This window comes from Mirounga angustirostris, unplaced genomic scaffold (genome assembly GCF_029215605.1).
Source record: "Mirounga angustirostris isolate CCGP_5_RB_7025 unplaced genomic scaffold, mMirAng1.0.hap1 SCAF_6, whole genome shotgun sequence".
Lineage (NCBI taxonomy): Eukaryota > Metazoa > Chordata > Mammalia > Carnivora > Phocidae > Mirounga > Mirounga angustirostris.
The window spans coordinates 85,599,890-85,623,285 of NW_026991714.1; the positions used below are offsets into that span (position 1 = coordinate 85,599,890).

Here is a 23,396-nt window from a genome sequence, read left to right on the forward strand (position 1 = left end):
CTTGTAAGTTCCACACTTTTTTCCTAAAGTTGATTGTTCTTAACATTGTTAACAGTGGAAACATGAAACCCTTGAGAAGTCAGCTCTACATATTATAATATGTAGCTCTTTTTATGTCGACACTGGATAAGATCATTTTAGTCATTTACAAAAAAAATTAAGCTTATATGAAAATAAGTAATGATAAGGGTGCATGGGTGGCTCCACCCGTTAAGCGTCCGACTCTTGATCTCAGCTCAGGTCTTGATCTCGGGGTGGTGAGTTCTAGCCGTGCATTGAGCTCTGCGCTAGGCGTGGAGCCTGCTTATAAGAAATAAAAAAGAAGGAATGGAAGGGCAAGTGAAGTTAAACTGCATGAATCCATAACTGAATTTTTCTTACAGAAATATATCTACCTAGGTATTATATAGAAGAGTGATTGCTTTGAATTATATAATAGTTTAATAATTTAATATAGCTTAAATACTTGGTAATTTTAGTGATTGCTGTCTATTTTTAATTTGAGAGGGAGAGAGTGCATGCTGACGCGCATGTGAGTGTGTGGGGTGGGTGGAGGGGCAGAGGGAGAGGGAGAGAGAATCTTCATGCAGACTCCGTCCTGAGTGTGGAGCTCAGTATGGGGTTCCATCTCGACCCCGAGATCATGACCTGAGCCAAAATCAAGAGTCTGACACTTAGGGGCTCCTGCCTTTGGCTCAGCTCATGATCCCGGAGTCCTGGCATCTAACCCCGTGTTGGGCTCCCTGCTCAGTGGGGAGTCTGCTTCTCCCTCTGCCTTTCCTCCTGCTCGTGCGTGCTCTCTCACACAAATAAATAAAGAAAATCTAAAAAAAAAAAATAAAAGCCCCCCAGGTGCCCCAATTGCTATCTTTTCAATTTGGGAATTGCATATATATCTGAACTGTAAAAATCTTATATATGGAAAAACAGTTGCTGCTTTGTTTGTGACTTTATATGTTTCTGATTATAAAAATAATACAACGCTTGGAAATATACGAAGCAAAAACTGGCAGAATAGAAAAGCAATAGACAAATTAAAAATTACAGGTGAAGATTTCAATACTTCCTTCTAGTCATTGTTATAACCAAGAAAAAGAAAATCAGTAAGGGTATAGAAGACTTGAACACTGTGAACCAACTTGACCTAATTGACATCTGTTGAACACTCCTCAAAATGACCGAATGAAACACATTCTTTGCAAGCACATCTGGGACATCACTGGAATCGACCATATGCTTAGCCATAAAACATGTCTATCGATAAACTTGAAAGGATTGAAATCAGAGTATATTCTTGGACCACAGTGGAATTAAATTGTAAATAAATGATAGAAATCTTGCAAATCCCACATCTATGGCAATTTAACAACACATTCCTAAATCATCTATGAGCCAAATAAGAAATAGATGTAGACATCTAGGTCGATGGACAGGATTAAGAGTCCAGAAATAGACCCATATTTAAAACATCAATTGATATTTTTTGTTGTTTTTTTACAAAGATACTAAGGTAATTCAATGCAGAATAGTTTTTTTTGTTTTGTTTTAATAAATGGTGTTGGAGTACATGGATATCTATCTGGGAAAATAAACATGGCCCTTACCTCACTCCATACACAGAACTAAGTCCAGAATGGATCATTGACTTAAATGTAAGACCTAAAGCCATAAAATTTTTTAAAGAAAAAGTAGGAGAAAATCTTGATCACCTTGAGATGGGCAGCGATTTTTCAGGACAAAACAAAAAGATGAACCATGAAAGAAAAAGACTAACAAATTGGACTCTAAACATTAAAGCCTTTTGCTTATAGAAAAACACCACTTAAAAAGAGATGATATTTTATCTCCTTTGGGGACAAAATATTTACAAAACAAGTATCTGACGAAAGACTTGTATCTGGAATATATAAATTTTTTTGAGATATAAACCTATATTATAATCTACATATACGGAGATAAAAGAGGAAAGAAGTAACCACTGTTAATGCCTTGATATTCCTTTTTTCCTCTCTGGGTTGTGCTGTTATGGCTATTTATTTCTTTATAATTTGCTCTTAAGTTTTTGTCACTTAGCTTCTGTTTTCTTTTATTAGAAAATATTTTTAAAGGCAAAGTTCAGTGGTCAGTGTGATTCATTGGATGATAGAGTCATGGAGATAGATAGGTCAGTGATGGCTCACTTATGTAGCAACAAAGAACTGGTGGAGAAAACCACACTGTGTTTTCCGTTCTCCCATAAATGTGTCTGTCTCTCTTTTTTCCTCCTTGGTGGTAGGTAGGATCTAGTTCCTTGCGGACTGTTGGACTGAAAGCCATAGTTCCTCATTGGCTGTTAGATGGAGGACTTTCTCCTTTCCTTGACCTTTTATAGGGTAGGAAACACGACAGAATTTCACAATATGGCAGCTGGCTTCCCTCAGAGTGGGCAAGTAAGAGAGGGAGAAAGGTATAACTATTTCTTACAACTCAAAAATAAGAAGTGAAACAACCTAAAAGAGGCAAAAAATTTGAACAGATATTTCACAAAAGAAGATACATAAATGACCAGAGTCTATGAAAAGATTCTCAGCATTATTGGTTGTTAGGGATATGAAAATTAAAAGCGCAATGAGATAGCACTGTACCTACACTAAAATGGCTAAAATTTAAAATATTGGCAATACTAAATTTTGGTAAGGATGTTGCACAACTGGAATCCTCATATACTGATACATTCATTGTGGGAGTGTAAAATGGTACAGCCACTTTGGAAAACAGGTCAGCCATTTCTCAAAAAGTTAAATATAGACTCATCATATGGCCCTAAGTATCTTAAGTATTCACTCCTCTGTATCTACCAAAAGAAATAAAAACCTGTCCACACAAAGACTTGAGTAATTATTCATTATAGTCAAAAATAGGAAACAACCCAACATTCCATCATGTGGTGACTAGATAAGATGTGATACATGATGCAGTGGGATCCTATTCAGCCATAGAATGAAATGAACTGTACTCTTTGGGACAACAACATGGATGAATCTCAGAAACATTGTGCTAAGTAAAAGATTGTACCATAAATTATTTAACTAGCTCCTTGTGGTAGAAGTTTGTGTTCTTTCTGGTATTTTGCTATGACAAGTAATTCTGCCTTAGATACCCTTGAAAATATCTAGTTTTTATAAGACAAATTTCCAGAAGTAGAACTGCTGGGTTAGAAAAGATTTTTATATACTTACATGGCCAACATTACTGAATGCTTATGTACAACCACAATTGTAAGTACTCTTTCTACCCAGATTATCTTGTTTAATTCTCCCAACAACCATATTAAGGTGTAGGTACTTATTTTCCTCATTTTTTGGTTGAGGAAACTGAGGTACAGAAAGGTTGTTGTTGTTGTTTTTAAACTTGTTTCAGATCACACAACTAGGAAGTCACAGAGCCAGGGCCCAAATCAGGATCGTGTGATTGCAGAGCTTGCCCTGGTTAAGACACGTGAAGGAGGGTTCTATTTATGCATGTTTTGAGGGTGCTGTATTTATTTTCAGGTCTCCTACTTGATCTTGCTCCGTGCATGACAGAAATTTCTTAATTTTAAAAAGTTGGGGAGAAGCCAAGAATTTATCAAATGAGTCTTTCTCCTTCCTAACTGAAATAATTTCAGAAATGCACCATTGGAATGTTGTTTAATTTCAACACAGACAAATTCATAGTCAAGAAAAATACCAACCATTCACTTAAAGGAACATTCTTTTGAGAGTATACAAATATAGTATACAGTTCTTTGAGCTGGTTTTTTCAATGTAAATCATAAAGAGTATCGATCAAATAGTAAGTTCATATTAACCTCAGACACTTAACCACAATCCTGTCTTCAAAAAGGCAGTGTGTGCCTAGCGTCCTCCAGGCATGTAAGCTTCACATCAGAATCACACTAGTGTCAGGGGCCCCCTGTAGAGCTTCTGAATCAGAGATGTTGATCCAGGGGGAAGGCCAGACAATTTTTTAGAACTTCATGGAGCTTCTAAGACACATTTGGGTCTGAGAAAACTGGTATAGAGCATACTTTTAATCGATAAGGGATCTTAGGAATGCGATGTCTGATATATCAGATACCCAAAGGACATTTGTTGAATATTCTAAACACCTCTTAACAGCGAAAAGCTTGGCAAAGAAAAAAGTTACTAGTGAAAACGACTGGTTTACATTTTCTTGGTTGTATTAATCTTATAAATTGATACTCTCTCACCTTTTCCCCCATGGCTTCTACAAGTAGGTGATACCGTCTGCTTTTACTTGTTCATCATGTATTTATTCCTTAATCTCCCTGGTAATATGATGCGGGCCTTCCAAGCATTCAGGTAGACCCGGGTTTCACTTGCCCCCCTGCCACGTATTAGCCGTGAGACCTCAGAACTTAACCTGAATCCTTTCCAAGCTCAGGTTTCTGATCTGTAAAACTGGGGTGATTCCTGTACCACGGGATTGCTGGGAGGAAGAGAGCAAACCCAGGGCCCAGTACAGGGTCTGTGCATGTGGTTGCAGAGTAAATGGGCCCTGCTCTCCTGCTGCCATCTCCAGCTTGTCTCATCCCCTTGCACTCACCCAGTTTTCTTCAGGTTTCATCACATAACTGTGGCCCCTTAATGCTGTTTGTCTAGTTGGATTTCCTTCTCGCACCGTGAAGGTGTGCTTCCTGTAGGTCTTAGTGATATTTTAGAGGTTTCATATCTGATCTCAACTAATCTTCTGTCATCTTCCCTCTGAAACTTTATCCTGTGTCCCATTTTAAAATCCATGGTCTTGACGTCCTCCACGTCACAGTACTACTAAGCCTTGAATTGATTTGTGCTCCTGGTCTGGCTCTGGTTCTTCCCAGTGTAGGTTCCATTCTCACCCACACCGAGGTGCAAGCTGTGTTTGACCTGCAGTCCTCACTACTGTATTTAGACCTGCATTACCTTGGTTTTCCCAGTAGCCACAAATGTCATCTCCCCACCTCCATTATTCCTTGTCCTTCCTAATCTATTTTTTACATTCATTTTTCCCCCAAAGGGCTAAATAGGTATTTTAGGTTTTGTGGTCCATGTAGTCTTTGTTGCGACTACTCAAGCTCTGCTGTTGTAATGGGAAAGCAGCCTTAGACGGTGTGTGAGTGAGTGTGGCTGTACTTCAGTGAAACTTAGAAAACAGGTGGTGGGCTAGATTTGGCCCACAGGCCAGAGTTTGCTGATTCCTGTCCTAAATGACAGCTCAGATTATTATCTGTGCTTGCTTACATGACTTCAGGCATTCAGTAGCTTGAAAAATGGAGCCTGAATTCCTTAGTGCAGAGTATGTAAGATCTGCTATTATGTGGCCTTGATTTCACTTTATTTTTCTGTACTCCTCATTGTGCATTCTTTATTTTATTTTTTTAAAAATTTTATTAATTAGAGCGTGTGCGCATGCACATGGGTTGGGGGGGCAGAGGGAGAGGGACAAGCAGACGCCCTGCTGAGCGGGGGGCCCGATGCGGGGCTCAATCCCAGGACTTGTGAGATCATGACCTGAGCCAAAGGCAGACACTTAACCAATTGATTAGGACATGCCATGGTGTATTAGGGCATCTCATGGTTCTTTTGTTGGTCAAGGTCCTAGAGTAAGCACTCTGTATATCCTTTTTTTTTTTCCCCCTCCCTCCCTCCCTCCCTCCCTCCCTAATGACCACGCTATACAGTATTTCTTCAAATGGTTTTCTTTTTTAATAATTGATTGCAAGGTAGGACAGTCATCCTAGTGCCCCACTTCCTTACCCTTCACTAAAATATTTTGGTTTTAAGTGTTCTGCTTCCCACCATTTGGAGAAGAAAAATGGGATGCAATTGCACAGACTCCAGAAAGACTGGTTCTCATAGCAGCTGCTCTGAGTAATAGCTCCTAACTCTTAGATGCCACCAGACGCACGTGTTAGCGATATGGTGCTATATGGAAGTTCTTTGGGAAGGCGGCTTTAGGTCTGATGAGCCTGTCAATTTCTTCAGAACATGTTTTGACCTCCATAGAGTAGGATACTATTTTCCCTGTCTCATCTCAGCCTTTCAGAGTTCACTCGGTGATGAAGGAACATCTCTGGCCCTGTATGTCTTCCTTAGGGCTTGGAGGCATTCTACATCAGCTTCGTGGGCGCATCCCTTATGGGGCCTTGGAAATCTTCCTGGCAATATTCTAATTCTTTAAGTTAAATATTTTTTTGTCCTTTTTCTAGACCTGTGCTGGGACATATATAAGTAAAACACAGTCCTAGTCTTAACAGTCCTCATGGTCAAGTGCAGGGATCTGTAGACTTTCCCAAAGGGCCAGATAGTACGTATTTTAGGCTTTGTGGGCCACATGGTCTCTGTTGCACCTCTCAGCTCTGCTGTTGTACTTTTTTTTTTTTAAGATTTTATTTATTTAGCAGAGACACAGCGAGAGAGGGAACACAGAGAGAGGGAGAAGCAGGCTTCCCGCTGAGCAGGGAGCCTGACCTGGGGCTCGATCCCAGGCCCCCGGGATCATGACCTGAGCCGAAGGCAGACACTTAACGACTGAGCCACCCAGGTGCCCCCCTGCTGTTGTACTTTGAAAAGAGCCCTAGATGATACATCAATGACTGAGCTTGGTTGTGTTCCAGTAAAATTTTATTTACAAAAACTGAGGGGCCAGATTTGCCTTGCAGACCATAGTTTGCCAACCCCTGGCCTAGTGGCATTGTGCCAAAGGGTATTTTGAAACCACAGGTAACCAGTGTATCTTCCTTGAGTGTCAGTTTTACTCCATTATCATGTGGAAAAAGTTAAGTAGTTTTAATTGGTAAGTAATTTAGAAGATTCTCTTAATAACATAAGTAGCTACCCATGGCCTAGAAAATTGAAAGGACTATTTAAGATGAAACTGAGCCTTGCAAAAAGTATCTTGTTTGTGGTGAGCTTCTTAGATCTGTATCTGCAACTTACTGTGGTTTGTTGGAAAAGCTGAAAATTGCTGCTAGGCACTGGAGCCGTTGAAGGATTGAGAGGAAGGCAGTGACACCAGATTTTAATTTTAGACAGCTAACTTGGGTGGGGCACAGAGGAAGGTTTAGAGCAGGCAGGACCCGGCCATCCTGGAGGCAAGGAGACGAGTTAGGAGGCTGTTACAGGAATCCAAGCAAAAGATAAGGACCTCTTTTTTAAGATAGAGGTAACAAAGATGTAGAGATTCAGACAGATCGGAGACAAAGCAAGGATGTTTGGTTTGATTGATTGTGTCGGGGAAGGGACATGGAGAAGGGAAAGGAAAGGGTATATGAAGAAGAGCCACCTGAAGGCCAGGGAAGACAGGCAAGTAAGGTGTTTTGGCATAGTTGAGCTTACTTTGCCTGTGTACTGTACACACAAGGAGAAGTTGGTTTTGGAGGTCGAAGACTCCAGAGAGCCGTCTGGAATGTGGTGGATGGCATATGGATAGTAGCTAAAACCACAGGATCCAGTGCAGCCTCTGAGGGAAGAGTTTTACACAGCAAAAGTAATGCTAATCACAGAAGCCTTAGAGGAAACAATACTTCATTGGTGGAGAAGGGGGGGCAGGTAGTATTGGAAGGAAAAGAAACCAAAGAAGAATAGAGGTACAAGAGGAAGATCGGTAATGTCAAACACAGCAAAAGGGGCTTCATTGGCATTGGAACTGGAAGACATGTATTGCTTTTATTAAAAAGGGGGGAGGGTGTAATTTGGGACTTGCCCATGGCAGTTTTACTGGAGTTGTGAACTGTCAGAAAGCAGTGAGTTGAGCAGGAATGGTGGAAGTGAGAGCTGGCAGGGAGGGCCAGACCAGCCTTCTCAAACTGTAGTGCTGTCTTAGTCACTCGGAGAACTTGGGAAAGTGGTCTTGAGTCAGTGAGTCTGGGGTAAGACTTCAGCTTGTGCATTTCCAGCCACCTCCCCAGCAGCGGCAGTGCTGTTATTCTGAGGACTGTCTAGACCATAGGTCCCTAATTGTGCATCGAGGGCCCCCCAGGGCACTGCAGCAGACTCATAAAGAGTGCCTTGGAATATTTTTTAAATTTCAAGGGAAATACGGCAACATCTCTTGGATGGTACAGTATTAAATCACTGTATTCCTTTCCTTGATGTCATACCTTTGGAACCTGGGTTTTTAGTGCTTGTTCTGATAAAAAAAAATGTAAGTACCACCTAAAGATAACCGTGAAGCAGGAAATGAGGCTGTTGTGTCCAATCTGATTCCAGGGTTGGAAAAGTTACACAGGGCTGCCAAGGTACAAAATTATTAGGACTTTCATACCTGCCAAGTGGTTTGGTGCGTACTGCTTAATCAAGAGAGCTCATAGGTATTTCTTATGGCTTAGAAGTGTCATGAAAAAAATTGCTGAGACATTAATTACTCTGTGCACCAAGATAGTCTGAGAACCACGGACATAAACTGTACTTCATAGAAACTGGAGCCAAGCAGTTGAAAACACTGGACGGCAGCTAATAGAGGAGCAAAGGAGGGTTTGTTCTAAAGTAGAAGAGACAGGTATGTTCAGTGCTGGGGCAAGGAGCAGCTGACAGAGAAGTAGATGTGAAGATACAGGGGTAAAGATGTTGACTTGGAGTAAAAGGTCTCTGAGGAGATGGAACAGGATGGACTGTAGAGCCTGCTTTTCTAAAGGTTGCTTCAAACCAGCAGCATTGTTTTGTTGGGAGAAATGCAGAATCTCAGGCCCTAGCTTCAAACCTCCTGAATCAGAATATGGATTTTTAATAAGATCCTTGGGTGGTTTGTATGCATGTTAACATTCCAGAAGCGCTGTAGGAGGCAGGATTAGCCCTACCTAGGAGAAAGGACACCTCCTTTATTTATTCCATCACCACACTGTGTATCTTGTACACACCAGCCATTCTGATTAACAGAAATGAGATGATGGGGCTTTTACATTTAGATGCATTGGGAGTAAGAAGCTGAGGAAGTTTCTTCCTGGTTGCCTTAATTACCTCAGATAAATAAGGTACATCTCCATTAGTGAATTAAAAATTGGGGCTGAAATAATGGCTGAGACAGCCTGCAGTGGTGCTCAGTAACTTGGGTATAGCTACAAAGATTGGATTCATTTAAATTTGCTAGTTTGCAGGGTGAGGTGAAGGAAAACATAAAGAGGGCTGGTAAGACATCTGTCCTGGATCTGGAAAGAGATGAAGCCAAAAGGAGAAAGATGAGAAGGAGGGGTAAGAGGATGGGAGGTCTCCTTGAAAAGCCAATGAAAAAGTCACACATCCTGGAGTGGGAGGAGTGCTGCCCTTATTCTTACCACCAGGAAGAGGAAAATTCTTTCCTGTCAGGCTACAGAGATTTAGCGGGACTCAGTGATGGATTGGCTAACAGGGAAGGAGGATCAGTCTAGAGTGACTCCTAGGATCCCAGGAACACATTCTCATTCATCGGTGAAGAATTGATCTCTAATGAGGGGTCTTTTTTGAGGCAGGGGGAGTAATGCGGCAGCGTGGAGATAGGTTAAGATGAGATTTGGCAATGTTAAATTTGAGGATGGGGGACTATGTAGGTGGAAATGGCTAAACCACTGGAAATATAGATGTGGAACTCAGGTCAGATATGAAGATCGATCTGAGATCAATGATACATTAATAGCTTCTACTAATTGAGTGTTAATCCCTGTCAGGTGGAAAACTGAGCAGTTTATAGGCATTGTCACATTTATCCTCTGCAACCCGTTTTATTTTTTTTTAAGTTTATTTATTTATTTATTTAAAGATTTATTCATTTATTTCAGAGAGCAGGGGGGGGACAGAGGAAGAGGGAGAGAATGTGCAAGTAGACTCCCCACTGAGCGCAGAGCCCCACGCAGGCCTTGATCCCAGGATCCTGAGATCATGACCTGAGCTGAAACCAAGAGCCAGATGCTCAACCGACTGAGCTACCCAGGTGCCCCTATTTATTTATTTTATTTTTAAGTAATGTCTGTATCCAACGTGGGGCTTGAACCCACAACCCTGGAGATCAAGAGTAGCATGCTCTTCTTTTTTTTTTTTTTTTTTTTTAAAGATTTTATTTATTTATTTGAGAGAGAGAGAGCACATGAGAGGGGGGAGGGTCAGAGGGAGAAGCAGACTCCCTGCTGAGCAGGGAGCCCGATGCGGGACTCGATTCCGGGACTCCAGGATCATGACCTGAGCCGAAGGCAGTCGCTTAACCAACTGAGCCACCCAGGCGCCCAGTAGCATGCTCTTCTGACTGAGCCAGCCAGATATCCCTTTTAGGAACCCTTTGAGGCAGGTATCAAACCACTTCACAGATGAAGAGGTAGGCTTAAACAAACTGCCCATGGTTCACATGTTTAGTGAGTGGTAGAACCAGGGTTAGAAACCAGATGTTGCTGATTTCAAATCCATGCCCTTCATGGCAGAGCTCTACTACATCCTTGGTCACCAGCTTAGTCTAGGTGGTGACTGGTACCAAATGTGTTAGATCTCAGATGCAAATGTCAACAACAAAGTGAAAAATCCCTAGGCTTGAGCAAACCAAAAAAGATTGGTCCCTATAACTGTAGATCCTAATGATCAATGCTCTGACACAGTTGGAACCAAGGGTGCAAATAATACCATCAAAACTTGCTCTCTCGGCTCTTCTTTTCTGTTACTCTCTTGCAAGCTTTCTTCATGTGACAGCAAGTTGGCCCCAATAGTTTTAGATTTTCATCCTAGAGATGTACATAGGAAGAGAGCCTCTCTTTACCAAGGGCTCCAGATAAAATCCTGGAGTTGTATCCCATTGGTTCCGATTGGCTTGGGTCATGTGCCCATTTCTGAACTAGTCTCTGACCAGGCTTGATACACTCACCCCAGAGGGTAGAGAGTGAATCTCACCCAAACAAGATTGAGAACCACAGGTCAGGGTTGCCCAAGGACGAGGGGCAGTGGGTACTGGGAAAACAAAGGCAAATGTTAGCACAGGGGCAGAGAGGACATCCTCCTGTGTCATCAGTGTTTGAGGGGCAGACTGGCAGTGATGCGAATGGCTCACGTTTACTGGATGTTTACTGGGTACCAGGTGCAAAATGCATTCTATTTTTAATCCTCATAATATCCCTTTGGGGTGTATACTGTTGTTATGCCCACAGAGAGATTATAAGTAGTGGAGCTGAGATTGAATCCATGCTGGCCAACTCTAAACCTTGCTATACTTGATCATTATACTGTATGTTGTTTTACCCTGTCTGTAGCACCATAACATTTGCAGTTTTCTCATTGTATTTTCACATTTTGTACATTAAAGTTATGGATTTGTGGTGAGTGAGAGCATAGTGAATCAGACAGATCTAGGCCACCATTTGGTCTATTTAATATGCATAATAAATAATTTATATGACTTAAATAACATTTACCTTAAGTGTTAGAGTCGAAATTGCTTTTTTTTTTTTTAATTCTTATTCTTTCTGTTTTGAAATGTTTTGTGTTTTATAGTTTCGTGTTATAGTGACTTTTTCTATTTAGCCCTAGTACTCTTTTTTTAAGACTTTATACCATCCTTGAATATATAATATTGTAGTTGAATTTTTGCATTTTAGTGTGTCTCCAGAAATTATGATAATTTTTAGTTATTCTCGGTTTGTTTAGCCTTCATAACAATAGTTTCAAAATCTTACCCAGTAGTTCTATAAATGCTTTTAAAAAATAAAAAAAGAAGCTAGGGTGCCTGGGTAGCTCAGTCGGTTAAGCATCAGACTCTTTTTTTTTTTTTTAAGATTTTATTTATTTATTTGACAGAGAGAGACACAGCGAAAGAGGGAACACAAGCAGGGGAGTGGGAGAGGGAGAAGCAGGCTTCCTGCCAAGCAGGGAGCCGGATGCGGGTCTCGATCCCAGGACCCTGGGATCATGACCTGAGCCGAAGGCAGACGCTTAATGACTGAGCCACCCAGGTGCCCCAAGCATCAGACTCTTGATTTAGGCTCAGGTCATGATCTCAGGGTTGTGGGATGAGCCCCCCGCACTGGCTTCCCACTCAGTGGGGAGTCGGCTTGAGATTCTCTTTTTTTCCTCTCTCGCTGTCCTCCCTGCCGCCCCACTCTTCCACTCTCTCTCAAAAAAATTTTTAGGGGCACCTGGGTGGCTCAGTCGTTAAGCGTCTGCCTTCGGCTCAGGTCATGATCCCAGAGTCCTGGGATCAAGCCCTGCATCAGGCTCCCTACTCAGCAGGAAGCCTGCTTCTCCCTCTCCCACTCCCCCTGCTTGTGTTGCTGTCTCTCTTGCTATCAAATAAATAAATAAAATCTTTTAAATTTAAAAAAAAATTTTTAAAGCTAATTAGTGCTACCGCAAGGCTTTTATTATCAAATTAATTTATTCTGAGGTTACCCTGTTTGTTTATTAGAATTTGGTATTCACAAAATTAGAAAATAATAGCTTAATGTGTCTTTGACGTGGTATTTTAAGCAATAAAACCTGGTGTTTTGTAGTGACTAATAAAGTGAGTTTTTAGAATATAAAAGTTACTACTGTTTAACTTTGGCACCCATTATTTTTGGACTTTGTGATGCCAGTTATATTTCCTTTAATCCTGTTTGAAATGTCTACTCAGTGTCATTACAAAAGAAGCAATGTAGGTTTGGAAATCGATTGGGAAACCCAGATTTTTGTCCTTGGGGATTCCCATGTCTAAAGAGTTTGGGCCAGACCTTTAAGGTCTCTTACAGTTTTGAAATTCTAGAGTTTTTAGAATGCTTTGTCAGAAGTGTTGCCAGAAGGGGGGCGCTTGGATGGCTTAGTTAAGCATCTGCCCTCCACTCAGGTCATGATCCTGGAGTCCAGGGATCAAGCCCCACATCAGGCTCCCTGCTCAGCAGGGAACCTGCTTCTCCCTCTCCCTCTGCCCCTTCCCCCACTTGTGTTCTCTCTCTCTTTCAAATAAATAAATTAATTAAATATTTTTTAAAAAGTGTTGCCAGATGGAACCATGATGGTCTTCAAACCAGATTGAAAGACTGTATAGTCCAGGTTCCTTATCTTAGAAATAAAGAAACCTGGCCCAGACAATGTGATAGATCTCCCTGCGCTTTATGGCAGGTGCATGGAGCAGGGACAGAGTCTGTCCACAGCTCCTCTTTCCTTGCAACAGTTGTACCACGTTGAAGACTGCTAACATTCATTTATTTGATTAAGGAAACATTCATGTTGTTAGCTGCCAAGATGTGTAAATGCAGGAATGTGTATGAAAAGCCATATAGCATGGAGGCTCTAAAGTGGGCTGCAGAGTCCAAAAGACCTGGGTTCTCAGTCTTGCTGACCACTTAGATCTGCGGCCTCATGTAAACTAGCCATCCTAAGCCTGTTTCCTTGTCTGTAAAGCAAGGCTGGTAGAAGTAGGCATTTTATATAGTTGGGAGGATTAAATGAGATAACAAAGATTATGCTTAGCGTAGTGCCTGGCGTAAGGCTCTCTCAGAGATGATGATGAAGGTGTTCATGAAAGAGAAAAGCAATTAAGATTTACAGAACACTTCCCTTTTTTGTCTTATTTAACTCATAGCCCTGTAAGTAGATGGTGATAATCCTAATTTTTCGAATGAGGACACGGCTCTGGAGGCTTGGGACTTACCTAGCGCCCCATAGCTGTCGGTCATAGCTGCCATTAACCTGCTGCACAGGCAGTGTTTTTAAGCACTTTTTTGTGTACTAGTTCATCAGCAATGCAGGTATACCATTGTTATTTTCACTTTACGGACAAGGGAAATCAGGCACAGAAAAGTTAAATAATTTGTCCAGAGTGACCCAGCCAGGAAGGGGCAAAGTTGGAGTTTGAGTGCAGGCAGTTGGCTTCAGATCCCAGTCTTCTTTTTTTTTTTTTTTAAAGATTTTATTTATTTATTTGAGACAGAATGAGAGAGAAAGAGAGCACATGAGAGGGGGGAGGGTCAGAGGGAGAAGCAGGCTCCCCGCCGAGCAGGGAGCCCGATGCAGGACTTGATCCAGGGACTCCAGGATCATGACCTGAGCCGAAGGCAGCCGCTTAACCAACTGAGCCACCCAGGTGCCCCAGATCCCAGTCTTCTTAATCTCAGTGTGCTTCCTTTATTTTGTGTGGCCTTTGGGGAAGGTAAAAGCCCGTTTTGCAAACTGGAAAGCTCTACGTAAAATGTGGTGCTATTTTTATCTGACTCGGTCCCTGTATTCTGGAGATTATGATCTACTGGGAAGGTGTCTTCTCCAGGCTGAACCTATTCACATCCTGCCACTGTTCCTTACTAGACATTGCCCTCACCACTTTGGCCATTTAAAAAAAAAATACTCTAATGTATCCCCAGAAACGAATAGGGCCTGAGTAGTACAGAATCTAGTCAAACTGTTTAATGTAGCTTAATGTGGCCGTAGCTTTTTAGCGACACAGTGGCTAGTTTAAATTTATGGTCAACCAGAACTCCTTGGTTTTTTGTTTTGTTTTGTTTTAAGATATCTTTTCTCCAAACCATCTTACCCCTTGCATAGTTTACTCCACATGACGAGCATAATACCTGTCTCGCAGGGATTCTGAGAGTTAAGTAAAAGCACGTAGTAATACCTTGGTGGTGGTTTTCCTGTAAAGTGCACTTATCTAAACTTCTCCTATTCAGAAAAGTTACACTGATAAATCCCTCCATCTCTTCATTCAAAATCATTGATAAAAATGTAGATTAATTGGCTTCAGGCCTAAGAAAGTAGACTCTCCTCCCAGGCTGGCACCGGCCTACAGGTGGATTCAAAAAGAAGCGAACTATTAGATTGCACAACTCACATCTCACCATCTTATCAATCAAATATGGGAGGATTTTTCTTCAAGACTCTTTTAAATGTATCTGGTTGGTTCTTCATAATTAATTTACTTAAAATTCTCTCAAATTATATGCAAAAGTGGAGCTTCACCTTAAGACTTCTTGCAACATTCTCTTCAAATTCCAATCCTTATAGCAGTGGTCCTCAGTTTTTATCTTAGGGCCCATGAGTCAGTTTGGTTAGAGTCACTGGGCCCCACCTAGAACCAAAACACAACTTCCTCTTTTATAAACAGCACATTGATTATGCTAAGTGAAATAAGTCAAGCAGAGAAAGACAATTATCATATGGTTTCACTCATATGTGGAACATAAGGAATAACATGGAGGACCACAGGGGAAGGGAGGGAAAACTGAAGGGGGCCAAATCAGAGAGGGAGACAAACCGTGAGAGACTCTGGACTCCGGGAACCAAACTGAGGGTTTCAGAGGGGGGCGGGGTGGGGGGATGGGGTAGCCCAGTGATGGGTATTAAGGAGGGCATGTGTTGTGATGAGCACTGGGTGTTATACACAACTAATGAATCGTTGAACAACTACATCAAAAACTAATGATGTACTAAATGCTGGCTAACTGAACATGATAATAAAAAAAACCCAGCACATTTAGACATAATACTGAATGACAGTCTGTAGAACTTCGCCTATAGTAGACTGACACGTAATGTTGATCAGATGAGCAGGGTAGATGAGTTATTAAGAGGGTTCCGTAAACACTGTGACATAAAGACTGAGCCTGGGCCAGCAGAAAACTGTGGGTCAAAGAAGCAGGTGGCTCTGAAGAGCAGGGAGAAGCAGCAGAGTGGCCCAGATGCTTGTTCTCTCCCGTGGGAACAAGGCTTTGAGAGAAACACTGGAGGTTGCTGGTTCCTGGCACTATGCCTGAAAGTTAGTAGGTGTGAAGGCTTAGAGAACTTAACTTCTTAATGCTTGTTATGGAAATCTTGTATTCTACTTAGGCTCTTCTCCTAAACCATTCACTAGGTATACTTAAACATTCTTTTTTAAAGTAGGCTCTATACCCAGCGTGGGGCTTGAACAACCCTGAGATCAAGAGTCACAGGCTCTACTGACTGAGCCAGCCACATGCACCTACCTGAACATTCCTTTTTTTTTTTTTTAAGATTTTATTTATTTATTTGAGAGAGAGAGAATGAGAGAGAGCACATGAGAGGGGGGAGAGTCAGAGGGAGAAGCAGACTCCCCGCTAAGCAGGGAGCCCGATGTGGGACTCGATCCCGGGACTCCAGGATCATGACCTGAGCTGAAGGCAGTCGCTTAACCAACTGGGCCACCCAGGCGCCCCCCCCCTTTTTTTTTTTAAGTTTTTTTGTTCTGGGGGTTTTAAAAATTAATTTATTTAAGTAATCCCTACACCCCACGTGGGGCTCGAACTCATGACTCGAGATTGAGTCCCATGTTCCTCTGACTGAGCCAGCCAAGCACTCCCCTACTTGACCATTCCTAAAAATAAGCTGTGCCAAGACCGAAAATAAAGCTATATGGTCCTGAATGAAAACCAGTCTGTTGGCATAACTTAGTAACTATGCTTCTTTGTGTACGTGTACACACATGCACATACGTACATAGTGTATGTGTGTTATTTTTGTCATCCTGTGCAAATGGAAGGTTGTTGAACTTCAGATTTATTTCTCATAACCTAGTAATACTTCTGTCAACTTTTAGCATAAGATGGTAAAACTCAGCTTGTATTTTGTATTAAAGTGCAGATGATGTCTTTTCACGAAGGTCTTCAGATGCTCACCTGGGGCACTGCTGAGAAAGACACTTGGCAGAGCAGATCCGGAAGAAAAAATGATCAGTAGATCGTATCAAAGTTGTTCAAGTTATTCTCTCCTTTCTCTCTACCCTTAATCATTAATTGATTTACTCAATAGAGATCTGAGCACCTGTGTTTGGCACAGATTAGTAAGATCTGCTTCATTTTCTATAGGAGTCCAAAATCTGATGGGGGAAACCCAGAAAATAAATATTACAAGGGTGTCTAGGTAGGGCGATTTATAAGAAATTCAGGAACTTTTCTAAGAATGATGCAAAAAGCAAAGAACATTAAACTTGTTCAAAGTGATAAAAGCAGAGTAGAGGTTAATGTTATTTGAAACAGGGCCATCATTATTTTCTGGGACCAGATCTGGTGCTTGCAGTAACTATACTTCTGTGCAGTGGTATGAAGGCTCGGCGGAGTAAGCCCTTCAGCACTGTGACTTTCCCGCACCACAGCCCTTCAGCACTGTGACTTTCCCGCATCACTCGTGGAGGTGTGGCAGGACTGACATGAGATGCCTCATATGCAAGTTCTGTAAACTCAAGTTCTGTAAAAATACAAAGGCTGTGATTGGAACCTCTGTCGGTCACACCACAAACCCTTTTCAGAGGTGTTTGGTTATGGGCCGCCTGGTGGCTCAGTTGTTAAGCGTCTGCCTTCGGCTCAGGTCGTGATCCTGGGGTCCTGGGATCTAGCCCCACGTCGGGCTCTCTGCTCAGCGGGAAGCCTGCTTCTCCCTGCTTGTGTTCCCTCTCTCGCTGTGTCTCTCTTTGTCAAATAAATAAATAAAATCTTAAAAAAAAAAAAAAAAAGGTGTTTGGTTATCTGCCTAGAAAGGGAGTTATGCTGTTGTTGTTGTTACTGTTATTGTTATTATTATTGAAAAACTTCTTAAGGGTCTGATTTATATGTTTTTAATGAGCAGTCTTTTCAGCTAAGAAAGAGTCCTGATTCTCTGCCCATTTAAGTCTTAAACTGAAATAAGCATTTTAGCAATTATGGACTATCTCTCCAAAGCAGTAAGGCTAGGATGAAGTTGACACTTTCAGGTACTTCATTTGAGTGCATTCGTTTGTTTGGGGAAATTTTTATTTATTTATTTTTTTAAAGATTTTATTTATTTGACAGAGAGACAGTGAGAGCAGGAACACAAGCAGGGGGAGTGGGAGAGGGAGAAGCAGACTCCCCACTGAGCAGGGAGCCCAATGCGGGACTCGATCCTAGGACCCTGGGATCATGACCTGAGCCCAAGGCAGATGCTTAACGACTGAGCCACCCAGGCACCCCTGGGAATTTTTTTAAAAATCAGCTTTTTGTTGTTGCATTGATTCTGCATCAAGAATAGCAAATTAAGAACAAAACACAAACATTCTTTTGAAGAGTACCCCACAAAAGGAAATAGTTGTGGTTTACCAACTCCAATACGAAAAGCAGACTGATGGGCGCCTGGGTGGCTCAGTTGGTTAAATGACTGCCTCAGGTCATGATCCTGGAGTCATGCATAGGGCTCCCTGCTCGGCAGGGAGTCTGCTTCTCCCTCAGACCCTCCCCCCATCATGCTCTCTTTCTCTGTCTCTCTCAAATAAATAAATAAAATCTTAAAAAAAAGCAGACTCATGACTTCATAGCTGTGCTTCAGAAATGCGCCTCACAGTCACCTGCCCAAGTGAATGAAAACTTTTAATGTCACTTCCCTGCTCAAAACTCTTCAGTGGCTCCCTGGTACCCATAAGATAAAGTCCAAGTTAATCATCAAGGAACACTAACCTTCCGGGCAGTGGCCTTGGATATGTCCTGCCTCATCTGTCACACCCCTTGCCTGGTGCTTTGGGTTCCCCCTTGCTTATAGTTTACACACAGGACATGCATATGCACACACACTGTGCTCTCTGTTGTCTTTGTGACTTTTTCTTTTCCTGGAACATTCTCCCTGACCTCTATTGTCTGACTAATTCACATTCTTCTTTCAAGACCCATTTTTCCAGAAGCTTTCTCTGACCCCAACTTCCCCTGCAATGGAATAATACTCTGTGCCTGGCCTGGTCATTTTCATTGTTGGCTGTGTTGAAATATCATTAGTTTTCCTCTCTGTCCCACTGGAATATAAGTTCTTTAAGAACAGGGACTGTCTTCCTAAAACTGTGCCTTACACATACCCTAACTGAACATGTTCAGAACTGAATCCCTGATCTCCCACATGCCCCCATCCTCAGGCTGTGCCACCTGTTGTCTTTATCTGTTTACAGTAATTACATTTTTCCAGCTTCTCAAGCCAGAATCTTAGAGTCTTAGAGTCATCCTCTCATACTCCATGCCAGTCTTTCTGGAAATCTGCTTATTCATCCAATCACTTCTTACCACCGTGGCCCAAGCAGTCATTGTCCCTCACCTGATTTAGTGCAATAGCCTTCTAAATAGTCTTTCACTCCTGCTAGCCTTCAGTCCATTTTCTGCACCAGGGGTCAGCAAACATTTTCTGCCAAGGGCCAAATGGTAAACATTTTAGGCTTTCTGGACCACACTGCCTCTATCATGGCCACTCAGATGTGCTGTTGTAACATGACAACAGCCATACAAAATGTAAACGAAGGAGTGTTCCAATAAAACGTTACTTCCAAGGACAGTTGGCTGTAGTTTGCCGATCCTTGCTCTACATGGCAGCCAGACTACTCAAAACCCGCCAGTGACTTCCCCTCCTGCTTCGTCTTTACATTGGTCCCTGTCCCCACCCCTTGCCTCTCTGATCTCATCTTCCAATCTCCCCTGCTTTGCTCTCCTTTCCGGCCACACTGACCCTCCTTTTCCTCAGACATGTCAGGCACAAAGTGTGCATGGAACATTCACTTCCTCATCTCTTAACATTTTCTCAGATGTCAACTTCTCAATGAGGTTGACCTGACAACCCTATTGATAATTATGCCCCAGCATTGTATTCTCCATTCCTGTTGTTTTCCCCCACAGTGTTGATCTTCTAACATAATATAAGAAGTACACCAAATGATTCTTACTGAACACATTTGGCTATACTGACTTATAAAACAAAGCTCCTCAGCAAGCCAGTAAGAGCCTCTCTGCCCCGCCCCTGCCTGTCTTTCCTGCCCCATCTCCAGCTGCTCTGCACTGAGCATTTCCTCTCCCAACACTGTTTACCCATTTGCATTTCTCTCAAGGTGCCATATTTGTTCTTGCTTTTTGCAAATACTCTGTTCCCTTTACTGGGAGTTTCCCACTACTCTGGAAAACTTGTATTTTTATCCTTCAAAATTCTGTTCATTGGTCACTTTGCCCGCATAGTCTTTTCTTTTGTCTTTTTTTCTTTTAAGATTTTATTTATTTGTCAGAGAGAGAGAGAGAGAACAAGCAGGGGGAGCAGCAGAGGGAGAAGTAGGCTTCCCGCCGAGCAAGGAGCCTGATGCGGGACTCGCCCTGGGATCACGACCTGAGCTGAAGGCAGACGCTTCACTGACTGAGCCACTCAGGCGTCCTCGCATGGTCTTTTCTGACACCCGTTCCTAGGAGAGCATTCATCATCTTTGCTGTCTGGGTACCTTGTGTAAGACTGTTTGTGTATATCACACTGTCCTGGATGCTTTTGCATGACTTCCTTGTTGTGACCCAACTTGAGCCAATTCAGTTGTTTGAGTATTAGGTTCTTTTAAGAGATACTGCTCATGTTTGCAAGCTACAGATAAGTGAGCATGATAGATCTACTCCCCCAAAACCTAACATCCAAAAGGCACATTACTATGAAAGCAAAACTCACACGGAGCTCTGCCACACATACAGAAATTTATTAGTCAGCAAGCACAAAAATAGTCTTACAAACTATTTTCTAAACTGCATAAAGTCCCTCCTCTCCATCCTTCTAGGAACTCTGGCAGGTACCTTTTATGAGAGTTTTATTCCAGGCAGAAGTGCTAATCTGGTTGTAGGATTCAGCTTAACCTAGTTGGGATCAGACAAAATTCCCTTACAGGGAACTAATCACAGAACCAGCAGGAATCCCGAGGCCTAGGGTGCATTTCCAAAGAATATTCACCACAGGTTTGTTAGATTCATATGTGTGCTCATGGAGGAACAGTGGTCCCCTTTGATACCTGTAGCCAAACCACATATCCTGAACACGACTCTTTTCTACTACTATAGTCATTTCTCATATCTTTTATGCGAATTACCGTACCCTCTGGATTTGAGGAGAGAAGAGAAAACTGGACTTACCGGAGTGAGGTTTTTTTGTTTGTTTGTTTTAGATTTTTTTTTTTTATTCATTTGAGAGTGTGAGCGAGAGCATGAGCATGGGGAAGGGTCAAGGGGAGAAGGAGAAGCAGACTCCCAGCCAGACGAGGGGTTGATCCCAGGATGCCGGGATCATGACCTGAGCCAAAGGCCAACGCTTAACCAACTGAGTCACCCAGATGCCCCTGGAGTGAGATTTTTTTATTAGCAGCTTCAACACTAACCAGTGATTGTGCATATCCAGTAGGGGTTTTGCAGATGTTAACTCCGTGCTCCAGGAGGAGTATCAGGAACCTCTAATCCATGCCCTCCAGTCCATTTAAGATAAATATGCATTACACTCTATGCTGAAATAATGTACAGAATAGTTTAAAATCACACCTCTCTTCTGGACTCTGGAACTGAAACAGGTATTGAACTTTTCATCCATGTATCCCCTTGCCGAGTGCAGTGCCTGCTCAGTAGGCCTAGGGAAGTGCTGAAGCAGATGTTTGTAATATGAAACAGCTGAGTGTTTTGTTTGTTCTGTTTTTATTTTTCTTTTAATGTTAAATTGCATACTCTGCCAGGGAGTTATATTAATAACATAACAGGTTTACCATAGCTGTCTGAGTATGTGTCTTACCAGTGACATCTCCTTGCATGGGCTCAAATGAAATCACGCCACTCCCTGGGTGGGGATCAAGCTGAGGCCTGCCTGGGATCCCCAACCTCCTCACGGGAGAGAGGTTGCTCTGTCCTCCTCCTCAAGTTTGCGGTTGATGGGGGTGAGGGGGGGCTTTGTGGGTGAGTGGCGTAAATACAGAGCCCTGCTTAGGAGCCCGGGGAAGGTTTGTGCATAGCTGGTGAGATTGCAGCCGAGGTTAGCAAATTATAGGTCTCTGTTCTGACAGCAGGGCTAGACAGCTCAAATAGAAACTTCTTCACCAGATGGCTTCCTAATTTATAAAGTATAACTGCAATTCCTAAAAGGGAAATGGAGAGTGAGTAAGGCATCATTATATGTCTGTAGATCACACTGCCTGTTGGGAGCATCGCCCTTAAGTTGATTTTCAAATGTATATGCAAGTTCTTTTCTCTTGGGCTAGAATGAGGGCCCAGTAAGGAAAGTAGTGTGTGTGGTGTTAAACAGTCCATCATTCCTGAGCCACTTGGGGAGTAATTTGGAACAATGCTATTTATTATCTTTGGTTTTTTTCTGCATTTTTCACATTCCTATGAATATAGTCAGAAAGTCTCTTGGACTTTTTAAAACTTCAGTTTATATTAATAATTAATATGGTTATACTCTGCCTTCCTGCACAAATAATAACTACATTGTATTAAAATATTCTGTAGGAGCATAGTAAAAATGTTGAAATTGCTGTCATGTCACCGGACAGAAGACTAGTAGGTAGCTAAGGAGCTTAAAAATCCTTAGAAAAAGAATGAACAACCCAAGAGGAAAGCGAGTAAAGGATGTGAGTAAGCAGTTAACAAGAATTAAATGGCCAATAAAAATACGAAAACTGCTTTCACAAATTGAGATGTAACTAAAATAATAATATAAATTTTTACCTATCAGATTGAGCAGTTTTTAAAAGAATAAAATTCAGTAGCCAGGATTGGCAAATGAGTGGGAGGATGTGTAGACTCCTACAGAGGTGGAGGGAGTATAAGCTAATAGAACTATTCCGGAGAACGTTGTGGCAATAAAAAAATTTTAAAGACTTATAATTTCACTTGTAGGAATTTAATTTTAGGGAGGTACTGAGGATGTTTACAGTGACAGAGCTCCAGAACTGTTGTCAATCACAATATTGTTTATAATGGCAAGAAGCTTCTTAAAACATTTTATGGAAACAACTTAAATGCCCTTATAAGTCCTGTAGTTTTGTAGTATGTATTTATCATTTACAATTAGTCAGCTTTTGCCTGGTTATTTAACTGTTTTTGCTGTGATCAGGAAAGCAAAGCTTAATGAATTTTTATTCTAAGTGAGTTTATTCCATAAGAATCTGTCCTCTGTTCTCTTCTTCTCTCCCTACACTCTCTTCCTTGGCAATCTCTGGCAGCCACATGGCTTCAGCTATCCCATGTGAAGGTGGCTCCTAAGTCTGCATCTCTAGCCATGACCTCTTTTTGGAGTTCCAGACTCACATTTCCAACTGCCTTTTTTTTTTTTTTTTTTTTTAAGATTTTATTTATTTATTTGAGACAGAATGAGAGGGATAGAGCACATGAGAGGGGGGAGGGTCAGAGAGAGAAGCAGGCTCCCTGCCGAGCAGGGAGCCCGATGCGGGACTCGATCCAGGGACTGACTCCAGGATCATGACCTGAGCCGAAGGCAGTCGCTTAACCAACTGAGCCACCCAGGCGCCCTCCAACTGCCTTTTGAACATCTCACCTGGATGGCCCACCAGCGTGGCAAACTCAGTATGTCCAAAAAATGAACTGGCCTCTCCCAGACCTGTGCTCCCTGCTTCTATTAATGGTCTGTTACTCTCAACCACACACAAACTCGTAAGCCATCTTTGGTTCAGCCATTTCCCCCGCTCCTCCTGTCTGTGAAAGCACTTACCAAATCCCC

The 23,396-nt window shown here is 42.1% G+C and overlaps 1 protein-coding gene and 1 non-coding gene across 4 annotated transcripts in view; both read left to right on the plus strand.

Moving 5' to 3' along the window:
• EGLN1 (egl-9 family hypoxia inducible factor 1) overlaps nucleotides 1-23,396 on the plus strand; it is a 60,033-nt gene that overhangs the window by 19,066 nt on the left and 17,571 nt on the right. The window lies entirely within an intron of this gene.
• On the plus strand, nucleotides 16,531-16,616 carry LOC123847248 (small nucleolar RNA SNORD35). The gene has a single exon (XR_006791490.1). It is a non-coding gene; the product is annotated as a small nucleolar RNA SNORD35 (small nucleolar RNA).